The 25517-nt window shown below is 37.5% G+C and overlaps 1 protein-coding gene across 1 annotated transcript in view; it reads right to left on the bottom strand.

Annotated features, from left to right (window-relative positions):
* Nucleotides 1-17594, bottom strand: part of TMEM132D (transmembrane protein 132D) — a 215527-nt gene extending 197933 nt beyond the window's left edge. The window contains exon 1 of the mRNA XM_048964351.1: nucleotides 17551-17594. The gene's annotated coding sequence lies outside the window, so the exon portion shown is untranslated. The remainder of the gene's footprint in view (nucleotides 1-17550) is intronic.
* Between the last annotated feature and the right edge of the window lie 7923 nt (nucleotides 17595-25517).

The raw sequence follows: 25517 nt of genomic DNA on the forward strand, positions 1-25517 counted from the left end.
TGGCATCCGGATGGGTTTTGGATATCTCCAAATAAGGAGACTCTGCAGTTCCTCCGGGCAGCCTGCTCCAACAATGTTCCCTCACTAACAGGATGGAAATACAAGTCTAGCAGAGGTCCTATAAACACAGCAAAGAGCAGACTTAAGAACAGAACATAGCCAGGTAGGCTGGGAAAAAGTATTTCTCAGCCCACTCTTTTTTCGCTCCTACGTATTTGCACATCAGTGGAGAATTTTGCTCAGTATTCAAGTATTTTAGAAGCAGAAAAATATAAATACATATTTATACAATATATATATATATGAATATGTAGGAACAGAACACTTCCATGATCTAAGAACGAACAAGTCATTTCAAAAGCCAATTGTATTCTAATAATTCTCTTTCTGTCCACAGAGCTGAAATATTGGGGCATGTTAAGTGGAGCAGGAGCCTTCTAAACAGAACAGGTACACATTTTTCTCCAAAAACTTCCCATTAAAATGAGAGAAAAATCCTCTGCACTGAAGCCCCTGTATACTTGACAATTGATTTTTAGAAACAGATTTTTATTCCTCCCTCTTACTCCCTCAATTGCTTGAAGAGTGCACAGAGGACCTTGAAATGGATTATTTGGGCTTGTTATTGCACAACATTCAAAATAAAGAGCAATTAGAATTATAGACTCAGAAGATGAAAAGGAATCAGCATGATCAGTTTGACCTCCTGGCAATTTTATATAATTTGATGTGTTGTCTTCAAAACATTTAATAGTCATGATGCAGTAGCTGTAACTGCTGCTCATAAAACAAAACACAAGTTTCTCCACTTATGGAAGTTGCTATTTTGTGCATCTATCAGTCATTTCTTCATCACATCCATCTGTTTTCTCTTCTCTCTGCTGAGGTTATGCAGAGCATTTCAGGGACTTCCTTTTGTCACATGTGCACACTGCATCTCGGCCAACTGAGTCACAGGCAGCAGCTGAAAGCTCTTTGTGATGCTTCCACATGAACAACATGAAAATCAGATTGTGATAATGGAAGACACCACAAAGACCAAACCGAATCACACTTTTCAATTTGATATTAATGTATGGATCTTACTCCCTTCTGAAATTAACCAGCACTTAGACTTTTGTTTCAGTGAAAGCAAGATGAGACATTAAATCTTTAATGCATTTAAAACTAATTTTCATCTGTTCACTCATACAACACAAGAAAATAAGAAAAATGAAATCACTTTGTTTGCTTACAGTGCTTTTGTTATATGAGAGAGTCAGATTCAGTTCAAAATCTTTGCCAGGCTCAAAAATATATTTGACAGCTTGTAGTTCTACTGTCAATGGCAATACCCATTGGAGTGCCTATCTCTTTAATGATCAAACTCTAACCTTCTCGGTGAATAGCATTCCTATCAGGCTACTTTATGTTGCTGGGCTTGCTGTCAGTTCACAGTAGCTGAAAAAGTAGATGATGTCAGTCAGTTTGCACTCTCCTTTACTTGTTTCCAATGAAAACTCTGAAATAGCTTGGTTCCAAATGAATTCTACAAGCAACAAAGAACCTTATCACGACAGTCTGGCTGTTATTAGGCCAATCAGCAGCAGTCTGATAGACAAAAAGTGTATCAAGAGCCTTTCTTTTAATTAATGAACTAATACAGCAACCTGCTTCATCTGACAACAGGATTTTAAAAGCAGCTTTGGCTACAAGTTACAATACTCACAGTACCATTAAATGCACAGATTTACATGCACAAAATCTTGTAAGACACAGAGGCCAACTCAAATAAAATCTCAGTAAATAGGCTAACCAGTAAGTGCACACATCAGACAGAAAATCACTACAGGAAGAAACACATAAGGAGGAAATTAATAGGCACAATGAAAACTCCATCTGCCTGGTTGTATCCAACTCAGGTCTCCATAGCAGTGAGATGCTATGCACTAGTATGAGCGCTTTGGAAGTTACAAGAGATGAAACAACCTAAAAGACAAATGTGTGCCAGTGCTAACATGGACAGTGTCCACTCTGTAACCTCATAATATTCTCATTGGTGTAACTTTCAAATAGAACAGTGCTCCATAGCAGCAGAACATGAGACAGTAGCACTGAGGATGTTACCATGACTGCTCTGAGACATAACCACAGACAAGTCGACATGATGTTTCACAAGCTGCTGAGAGGATGAAGCCCATTTGACATGGCTGCAGGGTGATTTTAAAATTTTCCTGCAGGCACTGAGAGTTTACTTAGGTTTTTTTTTGCATGCCTTTGTTGATATCAAATGAAAATGAACATAGGAATGGGACAGATGAAGGCTCTGTATAGCCTGCTGTTCTGTCTCCCACTGATTCAAAAAGCTAACACTTTTTGCATGCACAGCCGAGAACAAGGCCAAAATAAATAATTCCCTTAATGCTCCCTCAGCATCCAACACCTGAGCCACAGGTGGGCTTTATGCATTTGGAAAACTCTGACAACTTTTCCTTTCATAGGTCTCCCCTTGAACCCTCAGTAACTTTTGGCATCAACGTTCTGGCCCTCAAGCAAACCATGCCCCTATCTGAGCTGCACCTCACATGCAAGACCATTACCCACAGCCCACTCTACAAACTTCTCACCCACCTTCTGCTGGAAAAGAGCAGCAATCAATCAATCCCCAGTCACTTTTTCCACGACATTTTTCATTTTACAGTCGTCTGCCACATCTCTTCTGTTATTAAGGTTGTAATACCAACCTCTGCTATATGCTAGTGTTGTTTTGACAAGGAACAGGACCTACCCTATCATCCACTAACAGCCTACAGTGTTTTCAACATGAACCAGAAATAGAGTATCTGCTGTTTTAAGATGTCCTTATCTTTATATAGGCTGAATGAGACATCTAATCAGAACATCCCAGCATGTGGCACATTAAAAAATAGTTATTTCCCATCATCCCTGCTGAATTCCATCCCAGCAATTTTTCACATTTAATTAATAAGCTATTACTGATAGTGATTTTGATGACCTACAGGTTTTTTTTTTAATTGACGGTCTAAGTAATGAAGAGGCAAATATTGAAAAAAGTAATTTTTATTAAAGGATTCAAGTATGTAACTTTGTGCTTACTCAACTGACAGTTTAACATAACAGTCAGGAAAAACACTAATTATAGTTTTGTTGCACAATGTTGTGACTAGGGCCAGATAACTGGGGAATAAAATAAATGAGTCTAAGCTCCCATTTGGCACTTCTCTCCTAGAACTCAGGAGCAGAAGCGCAACATTTTCTAGTGCCACATGCTGGGAGATGGATTTAAAAGGTGTGCAGTTTCCCAAGACTCAGGGAAATAAGGTATAAACACTTAGGGGCTGACTGCATATTAGAATTAAATTATAACAAAATAAAATACAACCCAAGAATTTGGCAGGGACAAGAAATCCAAATGTGAAGAAAAGCAGCTCTGAATTGTTTGCGATCTTTTGTAAACATGTCTTTGTAAACACATATGGTGTCTACTTATGCGTATACATCAGACCTTAAAACGGTTGCTGCTTGGCAGTGCAAATATTACTAAACTCCACAGCACAACGAGCTCGTTGCTAAGACCCAACTCAACCACGTTTTGCAGTAGATGCTCACTAACGATGGAGCGCTGGTGACCTCTAGTGCCACACATGTTGTGATGCGTGAACAAACAATGGCTCATTAGTACAAGTCAGAGGTGCAACTCATTTACTTATCTAAAATCTAATGATAATTGGCATAACAGAAGTGTGAAGGTGTAGAAACAGTACAACAAATCCATTAGGGTAAAAAGCACAACTTCCAGTTTGTAGATGGATAATCCACGTGCCCGGAAATGTGCTGACACCACATTGCTTAATATGGGTTCCAAAAAAATTAAGTTTCTTAAATCAGCTAAGCAAACACTGTTTTGATAGATACAGATAATACCTGCTTCCCTTCTTGGATCTGCATAAGATCATTAAAAATGTTTGTTCCTCAAACTACTAGCAATTAAATAATGCAATTAATTTGAAATATTTTTGTCTGTGTACTGAATTCTAGCTCTCCTAGACTACTTTACATTCAGGGCTGAACCACAAAGCCTCAGTCTCCAAAAGATCTTTAATGAAGGATGAGCAGTGGTTATGTATGCTGGATACCACTACCTGCCTATAGCTAGTGTCTGACATTTACCTGCTTATTATAGCTTTTATAATTATACCCATATTATAATGATTCCACAGATTATTTATTGGCTTTATTGGCTCTCTTTAAGCTATTTATGAATGGGAGATTAAAATAAGTGTAGCAAAGCAAAAGATACAGAGAGCCAAGTTTAAGCCTTCTGTATAAGTGTACCTTCTAAAGACAGAAGAACATACACACATCAAGAGGAAAAGAGGAAAAGTCCCTAAAACACATGAACTTGCATGACTTAACACGTTCCATAAAAATAATTTGAAAGTTAATCAGTTCCTCTTACACTTAGTGGTTTCTTGTTGTTCATAAGGGCATGCAGTGCAGACATACATAACCTCCTCCTGCTCTAGTCTTACCTACATTGGAGATACGAGCTGTAAACAGAGATGGGAAGCTTTGTAGGTAGTCTTCAAGTTATGACTTTTGCGTTTCTATTTAAAATATTTTTATGGTTTATCCTCAGCAAAGGTCCAGAGTGTTAACCATCATTGAAGGCCTCCTCCTCTCCAAAAAAATCAATCAATTGAAATAACTGCAAATCATTTGCCCCACTTCAGTTATTGAGATGTATTCAGTTTTGCTAATTTTTCCAGGCCTCACAACCCTTATTTTTGTGCAGCAAACTCTGGAATAAGCAGGGGGTAGAAATATTCATGATGTGTAAAACACATGCACTTTCCAAGCATATTTACAAGCATATTTACTTCCTCCTTAAGGAAAGGAAACATTGCACACAGTTCAACTCATTCTTAAGTTTTTGCCTTCCCCCCCTCCTTCCAGATCCCTCACTCCTACCACAGATGGGAGAACATATGGTAGGAAGCCGTTAGAGTACACTGGAAACAGCTTCCACATTATAGTAGATTTCATATTGAAACCACAGAGTCAGTAAATAGGAGGAAGCAAATGAAGATATCTGGAGTATTCTAACCTTCACACTATAAACATCGGTTTTCCTTGCAGTTGAAGCTGCTGGAGAAGGAAATGGAATGTGGGAAATTACACTAGCCCTATGAACATTCAACCCCCAAGAACAAAAGAAAAGCACCTTTGAAAGTAAGTCCTATTAACAAGAATTAAAATCACATAGAAAATTGAGAAGCTGAGGCATTAAAATTTACAGTTGAAAAGGTAAAAGAGAGAATAAGATGGTTTAGGAGATAATAAAATCCAGCTTCTTGTTAACATCTTGATCCTAAATAAGGTTTATAAGGACTACCTTATGATGTTCTAAATTCCACCTGAAGGGAGTTGCTGACATTCAGTCTGGAGACACTGCTGTTCTAATTAGCAGTCCCCAATGCCCAGAAGTGGCACAAGTTTGCTGGTTGTTACATTCCTTTTGTGAATAAAAGCTGCATACCAACTCCAACAGCCTACAAAAAGCCCATATGGAGGGAGAGAAATGTTGGTTTTCTCTCTCAGTTTCTACCAGAACAATGAAGTGTAAATATTTAAGTCCACTGAACTGAATTGATACTGCACTCTAGTGTATCATAGGAAGAACAGTACTATCATGGAGCCTGGCTGATAGGGAGCAAGTAAATGAAGTAGTTAAACTAATTTTCCTGTGGAAGCAGATAATATAAATCAATATATTGTCAACTTAGACGGGGAAAAAGAAAAAAAAGATGAGTTAGCCTGACCTTCTGTCCCTCCAAAATAACAAGATTTCATTATACCCCGAGATAAAATAAGGGATATCTATCCAAAAGAAAACCTTCCATGTACATCAACAAAAATCTCCAAGTTACCAAACATCAGGCAGCAGATATCTTACTGTAAACAGCCTGTTGTTCTGTAGTAGTGGGAAGGCCTCTGTCAACCAACTGAAAACACACGATAATGCAAATGACTGATAAAGCAATGACTTTCTCCACTATGCTGAACAATGTTAATTCTGCTGTATATTTGCAGCTGCAAATTCCCTTTCTCCACATAGCTTGTATTTTCATTATTTGAGTGGCCACTCAGTGTTATCCATGCAGTTACACGCAGCTTTGAGAACTACAGCATTTTCTGTAGTGTTAGCTATAAAAAATGGCACATACTTGTTATCTCATATCACTGAAAGAAATGAGTACCTTAATCACCAAAGCTTGAGCAAGTTTTTATTTTGCAATATAAAGATGTAGCTTTCCAATATATCAGCCTATCCATACCCTACCCTGATTCAACCTGCATTAAACCAATCAGATGCCCAGAATCAAGTTCAGTACAGTAATTAAACATAGACTAAAATTCCTGTGGCATTATTCCAAATACCATTTTAGGCTCTCCATATAAGTGGAGTGCTACACTGAACACTCATCTTTTAAGTTGCCTTTGTTCCATCAAGGTCAACCATTACTGATGGTAGCTTCTTGAAGATAAATTTATTTACATTTTCCGATACATCCAGAATTGCATGCCTTGTGCATAACACTCTTGGCTTTGCTGCCTCAAAAGTAATTCCTCTCCAGACAGTACTGCCCTGCCGAGATTCCTAAGGCTTTACTCGTAACCTATGGCTCTCTCAGGGTTTGAAATTATCAATTTTTAATAGAATCTAGATTTCTTTTTCAGGAAGTTTGATTCAATCTACCAGGTAAGGAAATCAACTCCATGCAAGTGCCCATATTGCAGTAATGTGAATGCAAAAATAAACTCCTCTGGAAATACAGCAGTCTGAATTCTTAACTATCTGCTCACAGCACACAGAGAGCAAACACAGCTCAGAGAGCACCTTAGTGCCTAAGGCCATTAACAGCAAGCTTTCCCTGAGGTTAATAAACAGAAGCAAACGTCTTCTGTAGCATGAATGTTCCCAGAAATGCCCCAGCCATGATCATCACTTGATCTGTATACATTACTGATGCTTTGCATTCAATTTATAGCATTATCCATCTCAATATGGCTTACAAATAAAAAGATGTAAGAAATAAAAATTCTGTTAAGAAAATGGAAATTTTAAACACCATGGGAAATGAAATAACCAAGATGGGTTACGAAACACCTTACCAGAGTTTGGAGCAAAACCTGATTTTTCTTACTTCTATATAGCCTTGAAGTGCTCTTTAAAAATAATTAAGCATTGTAGCATATTTTCATTTTTCTAATTAGCTTTATATATGCACCTAAGCTGTGCAGAAGACAAATTCAATTCCAGAAAGGATTTTACATTTGATTCACTCCATAAAAATCTTTTCTTTTGTTATCAACTTCTGTAATACCAAAATGCTCTATTAAGAAAATGAACCCATTACGAACTTAAGGACAAACACATCTATTTTCTGCAGATCCAACTACTCATAATATTCTTTCAAAAAAAAAAAAAACCTTAAACTAAATTGACCAAGTCTCTTGAAAGTCTTTTATACTAGCAGAAATGAGTATGGTTCCATTTATGTTTCTCTCACCAGTGTGAATGGTAGTATGATAGTGATGAGCAAGACTAGAGTCAAAGAGAAGAACACAGGGAAAAAGGTGCCTGAATGGAAAATATATCCTAGCAGATTCTAACTCTCAATACCTAAAAGATAGATATTAGAGTCATTGCTCATCTAGCTTTTAAAAACATCAGTCCTGTGGTCACCAGTAGACAGAAGTCAAGTAGGGATTTAGGAATGCTGATAAACAGATGATACTATATCCACAACAGTGCAAATACACCAAGGAAAAAAAGGCAAAGAAATCCCCCAGCTATTTCAAAAATTTCTGACACTCACCCAGCACCACCTCTGAAAAACTGACCCTCCCAAAGTCCTGACTGTTACTCAGTGCACTAATTAGTTACAGCTGCTCAGAGTTCATCGACTGTAGTTAATCAGGTGCAGATGAGCCTAGTTAAACTGTGAATGTAAAATGGGTACAGCTGCATCAAACAACAAACAGCAGTTTGCCAGGTGATTGCTAGCATTCAGATTGTTTCAGAAACAAGATAAGTAAACCTAAAATCCCAAGGCAAGGGTTTTCTGTGCTTATTTTGAGATTATACCTAAGTTCCCCCTTATCCAAACTGTGCTTACTGAGCTACACTAGACCACAATAAAATAGGAGATTACCTTCAGGAAATGAGAGTATAATCATTTCTGTGAAACTCTCCAACACGAGGAGACTTTCTCAGGTTAATTTTACATTCAGTGCTCACCAGTAATCAGGTATGTAAGTATGTGAACTCCCCATTCTGTCACACACCCCAGTCACTACAGTTTAGCTCCTTTTTATTTCTCCTTCTTCCAGGCTCATGCATTTTCCATTCTTGAATGTACTATGGCTTAGTTCCAAAAAGAAAGGTAGACTGGAATTGGAGATAGCAGTGTCAACCCCTTAAACCTAGGAGAAATAAAGCTTTTATGGAATCTCGTCCATAGGACTTGTCTGGAAACCCAGGAAATTTGCTTTTCCTTTCCTTAGTCTTAGACTTCAGCCATAAGATTAACTGTGGACTTCAAATTTGTGAGACACTCAGTCTCTACCACACAGCTGAGCTTCTTGCTTATTGGTATCAGCTTAGCTTTCTTTCCTAAGAGATGTATAAGCTTTGGATATGCTCTTAGCATTTGTTTAATCCTTCAGTAGTTATTCTGTAGCACACCAGGCTTCTAAAGTCTCATTTAAGGTCAAGAATTTGACCTCTGCTTCTGTAATGAACATCAGCTCATACAGGTGGTTACATGTAGGTAAAAAAAACCTTTCTTTGTATAATTGATCATGAGCAGGAGTGAGAGCATTCTGGCACTGATTTCCTAAACTGCAATTTTAAAAATATAAAGTCTTGCCTAATTTCAAGTTGTTTTAAATGCAGAAGCTTACACTAACATTAGTCAGACTAGTGTCATCATCATACACTGAGCAATGCGTGTTTAGGTGATTTAATCAAGCAATATCATTCCAGACACAGAACGATATAAATTGCATCAATTATATCTGAAATGATGTTCTACAGGAATGAACACTTTTTCCCTGCTTTCTGTCTTGCTGAGAATCTTGTAGCTGTGTAGTCCAAGGAAAATAAAATTTTGCTTATTGGGCTATTTATATAATAGAACATCTATTCTGTCACTGCCTTCTTTTCCCCCTTCACTTTTTTAGAGTTAAAGAATCCTTTCCCAATATCTCTTTCACATACAAAAATAGAGCCCTTTTCCTGGAACATTATTGCCAATTTTTAATAGCCACATTTAATCTTTGTTTAATAAGCAGTAATCCAGAAAAAAAAAAAAAATCACAAGTACTTGTCAGAAAACACAGCAAGATCTTGATGTGTCATTAGGGATTTATGTTGCTGGAATACATTGTCAGTAATAAAGTAAAATAACAATTGTCATTACATTAGGGAGCTTGCAAGGTAAGCTAAATCCTTTAGCAATTTATATTTATGCATTTAAGAGCAGCTGATTTCACTTCCATTTACTAATCCTACTCTCTCTTCACAAGGTTAGTACAACATCTTCAATACAGAATGTGGCAGAGCAAGTTCAGTAAAAAAAAAAAAAAAAAGCCAAAAACTGTGGTAATAAGAAAATCTGGGCTACACTGCTTTTCAAGCAAGATACATGGGAAGAACTACTGCAGACTACCCAACTAGCAGCAATTCAGCATGCAACAGCCAAGAGAATTCTTAAGAATAAACAGGACCTGTGTGGTTGTTCTGAGTTGCACATAGCTATCTGCTACCAGGAGGAATATAATTCATCAAGATAAAAACAAACATCCATTTTAAACTTGCTTGGCAACAAGGATGTTCTTATTTGCATAATGATGGTTATTTGAATACGATGAGAATTTGCCTGAGCGAGTCTCAAGCTTGAACACATTCAGATGTGATACAGTCTGTACAATTTTCTCAAGGATTGCAATTTAATACTATTTATCTAATGAAAGAAAAATAAATATTGGCTGTAACATCCCATTATGCTTGAGAGCTGGTTTTAAATTATACTTAAATAAAGTAACTGACTGTGGGATGTTTGCATTTCCTCAGGGAACGGTAACTTCTCAAAATGGTGAATAATATCATCCATTTCCAAGTAGCCTCTATCTCAATAACAGGACTGCTAGATAATTCTGTAAGTGGGGCCTATTGCATTTTCAACATTGAATATCTGCAATAACAATGAACCAAATGGCATTTCACATAAAACAGTATCAAAGAGCCCTAAAGACAACTTGACAAAAAGACAAAGTATTTAGAGACTGAACCATTGGCAATGTTTGTACTAGAAATTACACAAATAACAGAGGGACACTGCATTGGCTGTTGGAAGCATGCAGTAAGGGTAGATGCAGATGTGACCTTTACTACACCCTACATTCCTGTTAAGCCAGGTGAGAGCATTTTTTGGACTAGGACCATTTGTCCAGATGACTCAAAGAGATAGATGAGGTCTTTTCAGGTTTATGTATATTCTTACATAGCGGTGAAAAAAGTTCTGTCCATATAAAGCCAAACAACTACAACTACAAAAGCTACAAATACCTTAACTCTTATCTGAAATTGATCCAGATATTGTGACAGCATCTGTTAGAAAGGACAAACTCAAGTCTTACTTCTGAACACACCTAAAATCTTGGTGAGGTGTAATATGTCAGACTAAAACCATTAAGAGTAAAATGAAGAAAAAAATCAGGCTAGAGAGAAATAAAACAATTTCAGGATTTTCAAAAGCACATAGCAATGGGAAGCGTGGGCACCAATAAGCTGGTATGCAATGCGTAGTCACTTTGCAATAGAGGCACCTACAGGTAAGTTCACCAAATCAAGCCAACATCAAGTCCTTGGTAATTTAAGATGTCAAAGTGTTTTTATCAAAGATGCAATTTTCTGATTGTGGTCATACTTTTGTCCTGCCAAACTTTAAGCAGCAGAAGAGTGAGTTCTGTGCTACAGATGCTGTGGATAATTAACTAGCAAATCCATCCATGTGAGAGAGATTATTTTATTTGTGCCTTCAAAGGAATAGGAATAAAATACGTCTAAGCTTAGTTCAAAGCTGATTCTGCTATTATTAATATCTGCAGGCTTTTTTGCTGCTAAGGTTAACCTAAATTGACTTAATTGTTCTAATTATGTCTTGAACAAGACTGTAAAGAAAGCTTTGTTCTTGCAAAACAAAGTCTCCTTGAGAAACAATTGAATTACCTGAAACTATAATCTCGAGAAGCTAATAATACACCTCTAAAAGAGAGGATTCAAACTGGTATTTTTATTGTAATTCTAATAGTGTCACTTATGAAGTTACTAAGACAAATTCATTAAGTAGTTTTTTTAATTCTCTTTGATGCGTTGATATTTTTCATTATGTGCTCCATGGATTTTTGTCATAGTCCACCACGTCAGAGGCCTCCGATTCAAATCCCAGAAGCACTCATGGAAAGCCTCCATGCATTTTAAAATGGCTGTCATCCTGCTACATGTAAATGTCTCCATAGTAAGTCATCTCAAAAAATGCTGGCTACCATTTTAAACTTATTGTCAGTAGTTCTGGCTTCTTCCCTTAAAGCTAAGAATCTCTCTTATTTTTGTGTTAACTTAATTCATTAAGATCTACAAGCAGGCCATTAATAAATACAATTATAAACCCTGTTCACATTTCAGAGAATTAATTTGCAAAATGTAACATCTAATCTGAAGAATAGTTTGACATCATAGGAATTTACTTAATCAACTCCAGCACATTTGAAAATGAAAACAATTCTTAATACCTTGTGCTTAATGTTTTTTAATCTTTTTGCATAAGATGAGCCCATTGGCTTTCTCCACTACAGTGTGCAGAGTTCATGGCTCTGTTGGCAATTAAATTTTAAGACGACATTTTGATCTGTTTCTACAGTTCAGTAGTGCTGTTATTAGGGCCATTATCCTTGCAGTTACCTCTGGAAGAGTTGAAGGAAACAGAATTTCACTCATGCTTGATAAATTATCTCATTAAGAGAAGAAAGGAGGAAACAAAAAGAATCTTTCCTCTCACAGCAGTGCACCAAACAAGCTGCCTTGCTCAGAAGAGAAGCCTGAACATAAGCATCGGGAACATTTGAAACCACAGTTCTAGTTAACATGATAAAATAGAAGTGACTGTAACAGTAAAGTAAAGTAGGTTAGCACTGTTTGAAATATAATTTAAGAGGACAGCCTTACCTGTCTGGAAATTAGCTTGTGAGTTGAACTGTTTGTTTATTTTAGTCACACATGAACGAGCTGTTTGCTCTTACACAAACATCAGTTCCAGTTTGCACTGCGACCTATCTGAAAGCTGAAGATTTAATGTTTTGCACTACAGTTTTGGTGGACCATGTGCAACATTGCCCATCCCTTGCTAACTACTAACATCCCATTTTGCACACCCTAAGCTTACAGTGAAAATATTTGAGACTTTTTTTGGATATAAGCTTCCAAACTCAGTGGAATCTGCTAGCCTCTAAGTATGAAAGTATTCAGATGGCCATGATTATCTCAGCACTTAAATATACTTTACAAACTCCTGAATGTCTCTTTTATTTTTTAAATATCCTTAAGTAAGATGAGCTAAGTCACTTTTACTGCCCTTCACTTTGAAAATATCAACTCCAAATTAAATTTTAGAAAGCATTACAAGCACCTGAACACAAGACAGCTGCCTTGGGAACAATAAGTGGTACAGAGAACTTCAAAGGAAACAGGAAATCATTGTTAAATGAAGCATTTATACCAGCACTATTAAGTGGTCAAAATACAGGCAGTGGCATTACTTGAGCTTCAGATAGCTGTATTCAGGAGTTCATTGCTGTTCCAGAGCTTTTTGCTGCTGAATTTGAAAAGAGCTTGGCTTTGTCTCAGCTAGGAACAGGTCGGCTCTGTTATATGTCTGACCATCCACTGACCTCAATGGAGCTATAACTGAGCATCTGGCCATCTGTCTGCTCAAGGATGCAATCTGCAGCTGCTCAGGTAGCCAGCTACATATTGATTTGAACAGTCATTTCTTCTGGCCATTCAGCATTTTTTATTTTCAGATGCGCTCAAACATTCCTTCAAACTGAAGTCTATGCATAGTTTTGCCTTGTTTTTATGCAGACCTAGGAATGACAGCACTCATTTCTTGCTTAGAACCATACCTGAGATACTATCTTTAATTTTCAGTTTGAATCTTCCAGTCCAGGCGTCCTGTTAATTTTTCTCCCCCCTCAAGGTATCAAGAAGTTATCACAGGAACAAGTAGAGGGAATAAGGGAATAAACTGTGTGACAGTTACTGGAGAGTGAAGGTATCAGGTAGAGGTAGTTAGATTTTTTAATGAGTATGTAGTTGATCCAAGTCATGGTTTATACCTAGCAAACATAGATTGTATAATAAAAGAAAAATTTCAACAGTTGTTTGCCAGTATCACTGTTGACATGGCTTCTAACTTTTTACAGCAACGTAATCATGAACTATCCAGAATTACCATTCCATCTAAGCTAGAGGGAATAAGGGTAGATAAATGAATCTGAATTGCATTTGCCTTTGCAGCCACTGAGGCAAAAAAAAAATAAATAAATAAATCACACATCCTACTGCATACAGAAAGGTGACTTGGTTGTCTATATTTTTGTATGGATTGTATACATGCTGTCTTACAAGCTTAGTGGTCATATTTATATTAGTTAGATATTTATATTAGTTTCTAGTATTTGCCAGTGATGTAGTAAATACAGGCATTAAAATGACCTCAAGCACGCTGATATTTTTCTTCTGACACAAAAGTTAAAACACTTAAAGTCAGGCTAAAGTTCAATTTTAGTGACATAAATACCTCCAGCGTTCTTGCTATTTACCCTATACCTTATCTGCCTTTTACAATCAGGTCTCTCTAGCCTTCCAAGCAATCAACTCCCCTGACATTTGAATCAAACAGTCAAGTGTTTCAACAGATGCTTCCCCTGCCATGAGATTTTTTTAAAGAGCAAGTTCTTTTCAATTAATTTGGCATGCCTCACAGATTTTCAGTTGTAATTCACCTTCATTTTCCTCATAGGCCTGTAACAAAATGACCGAGTTAGATCTTGCTGATTTTGTAGGAGTCTCATCATTTCTTCTACTTATCTATCATTTCTTCTAAGTTAGGTTTTTGTATTACCCTAAACATAGTAATGCCTAATACAGAACAACGACTACAATGCTTACTTCAGAAAATCAAATCAAATTCTTCAGTTCACTATCTTTAATAATAGTTTATGCTTGCCCAACTTCAGAAATTTCACAGCTGTGGGAAAAGAGCAATAAATGAGCCTCCTATCTTTTTCATCTCCTTTCTAAAGAAATGCCTGTTCTTCACTGAGAGCAAAAGTTACAACACCTCAAGATACTTCTGTATGACAGTACCACACTTTCGTGAGTTTTCATACTCACAATAAATAACTACTAAAAACAAAGATTAAGTCAATAACAATTTAACTGGAAACAGCTGGAATTCTGGAATAGTATACAGTGTATGTATCATGTTTTTCCTGCAGTGGTAGACAAGTTTGTGAGCACAGTAGAAAATTGAGTAGTTTTTGAAATGCTTTTATATTCTGGTTTCTATGTATGAAATCCATCTGTCAATTAAAAGTATTATCATTCTTTCTGAAGAATGTGACATTTATGACTTTATGAGAAAATGCAAATATCACTGAAAATAATTACATTTTTAGTGTGAAATACAAGGACAATTGTATTTTGGTAATGGTTATCTGCCATTTTGTGTTATGGTATCTGCAAAATTGTGCATGAAGTTTAGGAAAAAGATGGATTTCTCATGCATGGGCTGACTATTACAAACATATTAAATAGATATTTGCCTGAAACAGTACCAATGCAGGAAAGTATTATGTGTGCTCAGATTAAAAGAATGAGTAATCCCATAGGATAGGATTACCTCTTAGTTCAACCTAAGCACAATCCTAACAGCTTTGTGTAACTTCACAGTTGATGAAGTATGTTCTCTATGGCCTTTATTCTTGTTCTGGCTTTGGAAATCTCTGAAAGGCAGCATTTCTGAGGACAGGAGAATGACTGGGTACCATGGGAGCACTACTACCTTCAATCATTAAGACAGAATTTTCTAGAACAGAATTTGGATATCGAAAGTAGCTGGAGAGCTATTCCCATTACATACACATTTTTCACCAGCAATAGGAAGACAGACCACTGAACTTATGAGATTTTTGTTCCTTGGCTTAAGATTTGCAAAACAAGCACAGTCTAAATAATCACTAATAAGGCTAGAAAACTGGAAGAAAATTATATACAGTTTTATCAGGAAAGAAAAAAATCTGATGTTAATTGCTCTGGTTCACATTCCAGTAGTGAGAAATAATAGTTCCTAACTTACACTAGTAGGCAGAACAGGTACAAAACATAGGAGCTGTTATTTTGACCAGAGCCTTACACAAAGAAAAAGCAATAGGTATTCTTCTGTGCCTTAATTAAACAGCAAAAGCTCTATAATTATACTACAGAGGATGTGCAGTTAATTTGATTCTAATAAAAAGCCTTTGAGTTTCCTGGAATGACTTCAGTTTGAGTAGGTATAGCTTAGAAAAAGCTTATTTTTGTGACCAAAAGCAAGACTCACTATGGAGCCTCTCAGGAAGTGTCCTTAGTGAGAGGACTGTATTGCTATATCTTAAATCAGGGCTGAGTGTAGAGGGAAAGACAGAGTGTTTTGCAAGCAGAGCACAATTTCATAATTCTCATGATAGCCATGAAGTTATTGAGTCACAGCTGTATGATACTGTAGATACACAAATGTTTTAACTGCATGTGGCAGCCTGAGTGGCAATTCATACAGTGCTTCAGCTGCGTGTAGTAGCTTGAAAGGCAATTAGTGCAGCGTTCACAATATCAAATACACGGACTGGTTGGCTTGGGGTGCAGAGCATATTGGAATGACAGGTTATAATCTTCTATGTACCACAGTCTGATTCAAAGAAACAGAAGGTGACATTTTTAAACTGGCTACTATTTGGGTATTTATGTAAGTTCATCCAGCTACTAGCAATTATTTGTAATACTTATGAACTCCTAGCATTAGTATGAAGATTCTTCAGCTTGCATCCAGAAGAAATGAGTTAGCTCAGACGAGCATCCAGTAAGCTCTTCAGACAGCTCTGCACAGAACAGTTGATTTGAATTATAGAGGAAATTACACAAAATGTAGAGTTTTCTGCATTTAAAACCACAGAAGTCAAGCCACATTTCAGACACTTCCATTCCGACTAGATCTGAACACATTCTCCTCTGAATTCTACAAATCAGCTAAAGCCAAAATCAGTAAGGGAGAAAGTGCTGCTTTGCTAGCACATCAATCAAGTTTTTGTCAGGCTTTTTCAGAATAATTTTCCTCTTTAACCATTTCTACGCATTTTGCCTCATTTGTATTATTTTAAAGGAGAACATAGCATAAGGAAGAATGGAAAACATCTCCGTTCCATTCAACAAAAGCGAGTTGTAATTCACATTTGTGATTAGGTCTGTTCTACCCACTTGCTTGATCTTCTATTTGCCAGTGTTATTTTCACCTCTTTAACACACAGATAAAAAGTATCATCCCAAATACCTTCAATGCTTTCACCTGAAGAACCTAAACAGTTCATTGAGCTTAGGACATGGTAAAGAGAAATAATCATTTACAGTTCAGAAAAAAATAGAGATGTAAACAAGAATTAATCAAAATACAATTACATTTGCTAGCTCATTAGAAGCTAAACATGAGATTTGTCAGAAAATAATGTGATTTCTCTGTTCGAACTAAATGCAAAACTATGGTAAGATTTATAATCCTAACTTTGAGCAATCTTACAGAAAGCCAAGGATAGCAACACAAAGGAAGTATTTGTATTTTATATTCTCATATAATCACTGAAGTTATATCTTGATAAACTCCCTTAGAAAAATTCATAATTTTGACCCATATTTTAAGAACAAAAAACTGTGTCCTCCTGTGAAGTTTACATTCACAAAATAAAGAAATATACTAAGACTTCAAATTTTGTTTCAACTCTACATTCTATGACAAAAGTAATCATGGAAATATTTACTCATGAGTAATCCTGCTAAGTGCACTGCCTAAAATTAACCCAAATATTTTCAGCATAAGAGTTTTGATTAGGACTTAAATGTATATAAACAAAACCAAGATGCAGTTTGCTCATTTCTCAAGCACAAGTCCTTTGCATAGAAACAGGCTTGAGCATTGACTGGAAAATGAAAGGGATGAGAAAAGAAGGTATTCAGTAAATGTAATCTAATGACTGACCCTGGAGATTTTACAAAGCTAATGAGCTGAAATATTTTCAGAAAAATTGACTGAATTCTTAGCTGCATATTCAATTATAGATATTTAAGAGCACGTAACAAACACTTAAGAGTTCCAGTGGATTTGAAGTTATTACCTTTAAATACATCTCAGAAGCCTGTTTCCAGCAGAGTAACTTCCTGGAAAAAGAAAAGAGAATGTTTCAAACCCATCACCCAAAACAACAGCATGGTCATCACTCCACATATCGGGGAGGATTTGTGTATAGAGGTGTGCACGTGCATGGAATTAGTGCTAAGGAAAACTACCAGCAAAATCATTAATTTTGATCATTAGAAGTTTGATTTTAAGTATTTAGGGACAAAGATTTCTCTTCAAGAAGTTATGAACTTTCTCTCCATAATAAGAGGCCTTTCTCAGTCAGCTTTTGCACTAAGAAAAACAGAAAGCACATTGAGAGAAAACCTTTTTTCTACACATTTCCATAAGCGATATAAGAAATATCTAGTACCTTCCATAGAAAAAACACAGCATAGATTTGTAGGGAATAGTACAACTGTGGCTGAGCAACAAATATCATCAGTGTTATAGAAAAAGAGGGAAGCATCAGAAGTTCTCTTCCCAGAGGAAGCTCTTCTACCCTCACTGAAGTTTTAGAAGACTAAGGACAAAAACTGATGTGAACTGCACATTTGATACCTGAAGTCAGTAGTTACTTCAGCAAAAGTAAGAGAACAGAAAGAAGAAAAGGCAGGCAGCAACAAGAAAAATAATAATAATACAGGAACAGTACAGGATACCTCATTAGTAAGGAAACTAACAAGTGGAGAAGTAAAAAAAACCTCACTAAACTAAGGAAGTGCTTATAACTCCCTCCCTTCCTTCTCCTCCCTTTAATACCAGTAGGCTGAAACTACTCACAGAATTTCACTGATAGATGAGCAACTACAAGTGCAGTGCATAAGGCAGAGAAAATAATTGCCACCAACCAGACCTTAGACTACCTAAGAAAGGAACCATCACAACCTGGCAATAAAAAAACACCTTACCCTTTCCAAGGAACAGAAAACTTCTATGGGAAGCAATGTCCAAGTAAACGTGCTTCCCTTTTCGCTGCCAGCCCTTAAATGGGTTTGGGGGAGGAGCGACTTCTGCGCAGGTGAATTGCTCACAGCTGTGCTCCCAGGGCTGGCCGTGCTTTCACCAGGTGCACAATCACCGGCTCATGCCACAATCTAACAGATCCTGTATGTATGTGGTGATATTGCTTAGAAGATGGGAAAGGTACAAGGCAGAAAATCACTTTTGCCTATTTAAGTTACGCTGATTAAGCTGTTATCACGCTCAAAAGATGCCTAGCATACACTGAAACAAGGCATGAGTACCTTGTGAGCAACAGCTTCCAAGAGAAGCCCAGCTGGTGAGAGGTGCTGGATCTTCTGACTGTTTTACCACTGAGCATCCAGCATTTGTGCAATTGCACTTTTTCATGCTGCTGCGTATTATTACCTCGTATTCTCTTATCTCCTATACGAAGTAGCAAGGACGGCACAAGCTATTTTTCATCCTTCTGCTGCATATTGACGTATGTGCAGAAAAAGCAAAGACTTTGTATTCTTATATTCCTCATCAGAAAGGTCGTTCGGACAACCAGCAGCTTGTTGCTCACGGAAGCTGCATCGGGTCATTCTTCTGCTTCCTTTCCTTCTCTACCGCATTTCAAGAGCTTGCATTCCAAACTTTTTCATTTCTTTTGCGCTGAATGCAAACTTTCCAAAATAAACACCTGTTTTCCGAATTTGTCAGATCGCGCTCGAAATCCCTGGCGGCCAAATTTAGCAAAATCCCTCGGGTAGAAGCACCCATCTCTTCCTCTCAGCTTTCCTCCCACCGTTTTCCACGCGAGCACCACCTGAGGAGAGCAGCACGAGCTCGTTGCAAACCTGGCGCGCGGCGGCAGCCAGCAGCCAATCAGCGCTCGGCAGGTGAAGGAAAGCCTCGGGCGGGAGCGGCGTGCGTTTGCTGACCATACGCTGCAGGTGAGCGCAGGGCGCTGCAATGCTCTTCACTATCTGTGCTCTTTGCTCCCACCCGTAAGAGCCCTTCTTTTGGTGTGGGATGCTGGACCCTTCATGGGGACCGATTTCATCCATTGTAACGAGTTTCGATGTGTCTGTGCTAGGAGATAGTGGAGCAGGTAAGGCACGATCCCACATGGAAACATTGTTTCCTATATGCGTTTGCTTTGCTGGCAGAGCGGTGATCGCTGTGCGTTACCACGATCTGCACGCACAGCTTAAGCCCTGCAAAAGAATAAGCCATCCCAACTTGATTTGCAATCGTGCTGTTTATCATGTGTGATAAGCTGTGATGTTCCTGTTCGATCTTCTTTCCTTGTGTGCACTGATCCAACAAGCGTCCAATCAGCCTCGTGCTGACCTTCCTTGGCTCTGGAGCTGCAAACCTAATTAATGCCTGTTTCTACTTAGTGAAGCTTTTACAGCTGGTAATTGTAACTAATTAGTGCCCTGCTTGCCAGCAAATTAAACGTGGTTCTATGTGGTTCACACTTCAAACCTGATCTGAAAAAAATAAAAGTTAAAATAAAAGCCACGGTGGTCAGTGGGAAGAAGTTTTGATTTCATGAAGTAATCTTTTGAGGGAGCAAACCATGCAGCATGCTTGGAGGGACTCCACGAAGGTTTGCCTCCCTGTGTTAGTGGTTGCAGAGCTGTATGTGAGGAAAACTGTATTAAATTGAGGTAACAAAGCAGCCTTACCTTGTCTAGACTCCTAGAATCTGTATTTACATTAAGTGAAAGAGTACCATGAAAGGCTGATGTACTTTGGGAAGGGTTCCCTCATCTCCAGCTATATTATCATTGGGTGATCCAGCATCCAGAAAGTATCTAAGGAAGTCTTAAGTAATTACTTCTGCCTGCCTTCCTATTTGGAACAACACTGCTATCATCAGTGAGTATTTCTCTCTTTTCCTCTAATGTATGGAAATGCCAATATTACTCTATTCTATAAAAACTCATCAAGTAATTTTGTGTTGCATAAAATAGTTCGTGTTGATGTGGGATGAAGGGTGATTTTTATTAAATTAGAGATTTTTAACAAACAGGTCTTAAGCTTCAATTTTTGTGAATGAAGCTTTGAATGCTGATTATTGTATTGAATCTGAAATGTAGATTGTTTTTGGAATAACAGTAACTCTGACCCCCTGGGGGTAGCTGTGTGAAAACAGCACACTCCCTGTTGCTAAACTGGCATATTTGTTCTGAAGTCTCTCGCTATCTTAGCGTGGGATAAATGAAGCAGCTTGTTCTTACCCTGTAGTTGCCACTATTAGATGGGCTTGGAACAAGCCCACAATGAGCATTCCTTTTAAAAACATATCCTTGTTCTTATACTGACTGCTCTGCACCCACTGGACAAAGGTAAGAAGCTGTATGTGACTTCAGAATACGAATTTACTCCAACTAAATAATCAGATAAGGCAATGGTAAGTTTATTCTTGCTATTTTAGGGGTGGCTTGAAGTCTGAGAACATGAACTTTTCTTTGTGTTGTCTTCTAAGAATAGTACTTTCCTTTCTGTATGAGGAAATAGCTTTTGACGTTCAAAGGACTTGGGGGAGAAATTATGCAAACAATAAATGTTTTGTGCTTCATGTCATAAAATAGCTTAGCACTTTCTTTCAGAGTCTTGCCACGTTAATAAATCTGAACTATCATAATAGTATATTTCAAAGTGAGTAGAGAATAATTATAGTAATCAGGACACAAGCAAAGCATGAATTTGCTGGGGGAATGGAATGTTTCCTTTCAAGCAGTTTTTTTTCCAGGGCCTTAAAAAAATGCTTATAGAAATATAAATCATGCCAGGTTTCTGCTCTTGGAGATCCAGCAGGTGTCAGATCATCATTACATTAGAAATCAATTAAATTTCCAAGAGGGTTTCGGAATTCTTAGCTATACATCTCTGTTTTATAGGACTGAGGAAAGAGCTCCCAGAGGTAAAATGGCTGCTCTGTGCTGTACCATGAGCAGAGTACTGTGCTCTGATTTGAACTGGTGGCAGCCACCAGTACCAGAGGGACACTGAAAGTAAAAACTGGAGTGGTAATGTCTTGTTCAGGTGTAGAAGCAAACAGTGGCAAAGCTGCTCTGTGATAAAGATGCACAAGGAATAAAGCACTTCCTGCTTCTTGAGTTTGAACAGAAACCTGAGGCTTATTTGAGCTATAAAGCATGAATTTGAACACCTCCTTATTTAACACTCGCATGAAGGGTGAATCTTTATTTGGTATCAAATAAATAACTTTCAATGTTTAAGAAATTTAAGTCTTGAATGTCAAGGAACAAATTTTCTTTGGCAAAATTTGCATATTGGCAGTTTCAGATAGGGAAAAAGTTGTTGTCATATTAAGAGCATATAAATGCAATATTTCATTACTACTAAGTAATGAAAGTTTTATTGTTTTATTATTCCTTTTTATTGTTGACTGCATCTCCATCTCTGACAATTTGCTGTTGAGTTAAAAAATTAAAGGTTCTCACAGTAGTATTGGAGGTTTTGTAGAAATCTGTACTGTTCTACTTTGGAGGTGAATGTTAACAGTACATTGGATTTATATGGGTATATGTGGTTGCACTACAGTGTAAAACATTGGTGAATCAAAGGCTTAAGTTCATTTCCTCAAGCTTTATTGGACACACAGAAAATTGTTTGCAGGATTTTTCTTTGAAGATCCTCCATCGAATTTCTACTTGTAGGCTCCTTCAACCAGAATCCAATGCTTGAGATGCCAAATGTTGCTAAGCTAAAGGTGTCAGATCACCCAGAAATACAGGTCTGTGGGGACAATATGCCTGGGATCAGCAAGAATCTAGCTTAGTTTAGCAAAGCTAATCAGTGCAACTTTGTTCTTCTCTAGTCTTCCTTCTAACACACGTGTGTGTACAAGGAGTACTGGAGTTCACCTCACTTCATTATGCAAGTCACAGGTGGCTCTTTGTCAGTCATTGCCCACAGGTGTAATTTAAAGTAGTTGGGAATGAGATTAGATCTTTGTGTGCTCGAGAGGGTCAGTAAAAACTGCTGTTGTACTCTCCTCCATTTCACTGTGGTGCTCTACATTTTGTTCTCAAGTAGTAAATTCCTGCCTGTTTCTAAATACTTGGAGTAAATTCTTCTGTTCTTACTGGAAAACTAGTTGATATTAATGTATGTGCTCAAATATAAAGTAATAAAAAGGGGATTTGATCTTGTAACCTTAAAATAATTGCCTAAATCGCTTCTCTTTGAATACCTGCATTTGATTTTCTGATAGAAATTTCAAGGAACTTTAATGTTTTATGGCTTTTTATTTGAACATACGTTATTTTATATCACGGTCTTTTCAGTTATGCAGATATGGTCTTGTGTTAATTTGGATGTCTCACTTCAGCAATTAAAGCTTCTTTGCTGCTCTCCTTAGCAGCCTTTCTGAATCTGCCTTTACTTCTGATAGCACATTCTGGTTTTGACATGTACAAATCTAATTTTTCATTCCAGCCAATTTCACCACTGTCCATGTGAGTTTAGTGGCTGGTTCTATATTCAGAGCTTAAGAAAGAAGGATATTTCATGTCAGAACTGCCTTAAGAGCTGTTCTGTCTCTTAAACAGGAAACGACTTGCATGCGTTATTCCTTCTACCTCAAAAAAGTCTGAGGTAACCTGAATAGATTTGTTTTGCTGTATTTACAGTTGTATATTCATGAGTCAGAACTGCATTTAAATGAGGATGAGAAGAAGTGGGAATTCAGGATGCTTCTATAATCACGCTGCCAGACTTAGGGTGGGAAATGACAACTGCAAACGTCACTGAAAGTGCAGCTTCCTGAAAGGCTACTGTAATCCTTGTCCTGGTTTAGGATGCCTCTGGTGTTTAATCCTAAGTGTTCAGTAATGCTCTATGATAAATGCTAACAAATATGTTAGCTGTTCACTAAGAATACCCACTCAGTATTTGAAAAATGTAGTTGAGGAAAAAGCAATATTTTGTTATTACCATGGGGGAAAAAAGTGCTGTATGTATAGTAATTATGTAGGTGTTCCAGTCATGCTATTTGTTAGAAATGGATGCATAAACCAGTAGGGGATTCACAAGCTGGGTGTAGCAGAAATGCTGAGTTGCAGCTTGAAGCACTGATGGAGCACCTGGTGGGAAGACAGGGCCATCCCAGGGGAGCTCAGGTGCAGGCAATGAGCCACAGATTGGAAGGGGTGGAGCCAGGATCCAGCCCTCATTTAAGGGTTGGCAGGGGGAGATGAGGGTATCCTGATCTCTGCATTTCTGAGGCCTTCTGAGGGTAAGCAGTTTCTTTCCTTTATTTCTGTGCCTGCGACTGCTGCATTTGAGCAAATCCTTGCTTGCTGCAGCCTAGGACCTTACTGCTCTGCTATTGTTGCTATGCTTTCTGTTGTTTTACACTGGGTATCAGAATATCTAAAATCCTTGCTGTGGTTGGTACTGGCCTACTGGTGCAGCCTGACATACAAGGGATGATGTTTAGGACTTAAGCATTTACACTAATTGTTATCACAAGTGCCTTTAACTTAAAAAAATAATAATAATAAAAAATCTGTTTACATCAATTTTTTCTGTGAGAAATAATGATAATAATGATGTGCCTTTCAAGAGCTTTTTTTGAAGGTAATGAAGAGTCCTCACACTTGTTGTTTCTCCCTACAAAACTGGGGAGGGTTGGGGGGAAAAGAAGGATTTACTTACAGACTCAATTGTTAGAACAAAGTATGTTTATCACCTTAGAAACATAAAGGACATTAACTGTATGAGACTGTATGTAAAATTCTTTTCTCTCATAGAGTCCCTCAAGAACCGAAGTAAAGTGGTTTTCAGACTTCTGTTGGAAGGTAAGAGTTGATCTTATGAAAATGTTTTTTATATGTTAACAGCTTTTGGAGATACTCCTCCAACCATCAGACTATAACAGGTGTCTCTTTCACCTGTTTTGATACCCCATGCAAGAAACCAGAATTAGAGTTAACTATCATCACTGGTACCAACTTTCTACCTAGAAACTGAATAGAATATCTGGTGTTTCTGGCTTTTAGTCAAAGGGGGTGCTGTGAAGAGAATAGTGTGATTAAATATGATTTCTAGCATGCAGTCACTTTCTCCTTGTAAAAAATACTTTCAAGGGTGTTTTAGAAGTGTTTTTCAAAAGTGAACAATATGCTGGAATTTGAAGAAATTTCAATGTTTTCTATTAAACAAGCTGTGTGGCTGAGTAAACAGTTTTTCTTCCATGAAGAGATCTGATTTTCTAAAACAGATTTGATTTCTATAAATAGTAAAAGCTTGAAAACTTATGCTAACTGGGAAGAACTCTGTATGCAACCTTTGTCATGAGTTGGAAAGAATGAAATTTTGGCATGAATTTATTGGAAGAACTGCAGTTGTGTTGTATTTAATCATTTTATATTATGATGGGTGGTAATAAATTTATCACTGAGGTCTGCATTGCCAAAATTCATCAGGGCCCCAAGCACAAAATCACCGAGGTTGGAAAAGACCTCCAAGGTCATTGAAACCTACCACCATCTTACCACCAATATTTCCCACTGAACCTTGTCCCTCCCTGTGCTTTTTAAGGGTGACCCCATAAGATTGCAAGACTCTGAAGCATTTGTTTTTGACAGTTACTCAATCCAAAGGGGGTCTAGAAAAACAGGGTGGTTTATAACTTCTGGGAAAGAAAAACAACTCGAAGTTGTTAAGGTTTTGAGTAGCACACTACTTTTCAGTATTTAAATTATTGGAACAAACGTGAAAAGGGTGAGCAAGATTTAGAGAGCAGTTTCTTGGTGAAACTTCAGAATAATAATGGCATTCTGCCTTAATCCACCCATTTTGGTGATGTTCTTGTCAGTGTTAGAGCTTTCTAGATTGGTGGACAAAGCGTTATCTGCAAGAACAACTTATGCACCAAAGGACTGAATTGCAGATGTAACAGCAACACAGCAGTTCTGCTCCATGAGAGTTATGACTTTCTACTTTCCTGCTCCTCAGAGGAAATGAATTTACTAT

Source organism: Lagopus muta, chromosome 17 (genome assembly GCF_023343835.1).
Source record: "Lagopus muta isolate bLagMut1 chromosome 17, bLagMut1 primary, whole genome shotgun sequence".
Lineage (NCBI taxonomy): Eukaryota > Metazoa > Chordata > Aves > Galliformes > Phasianidae > Lagopus > Lagopus muta.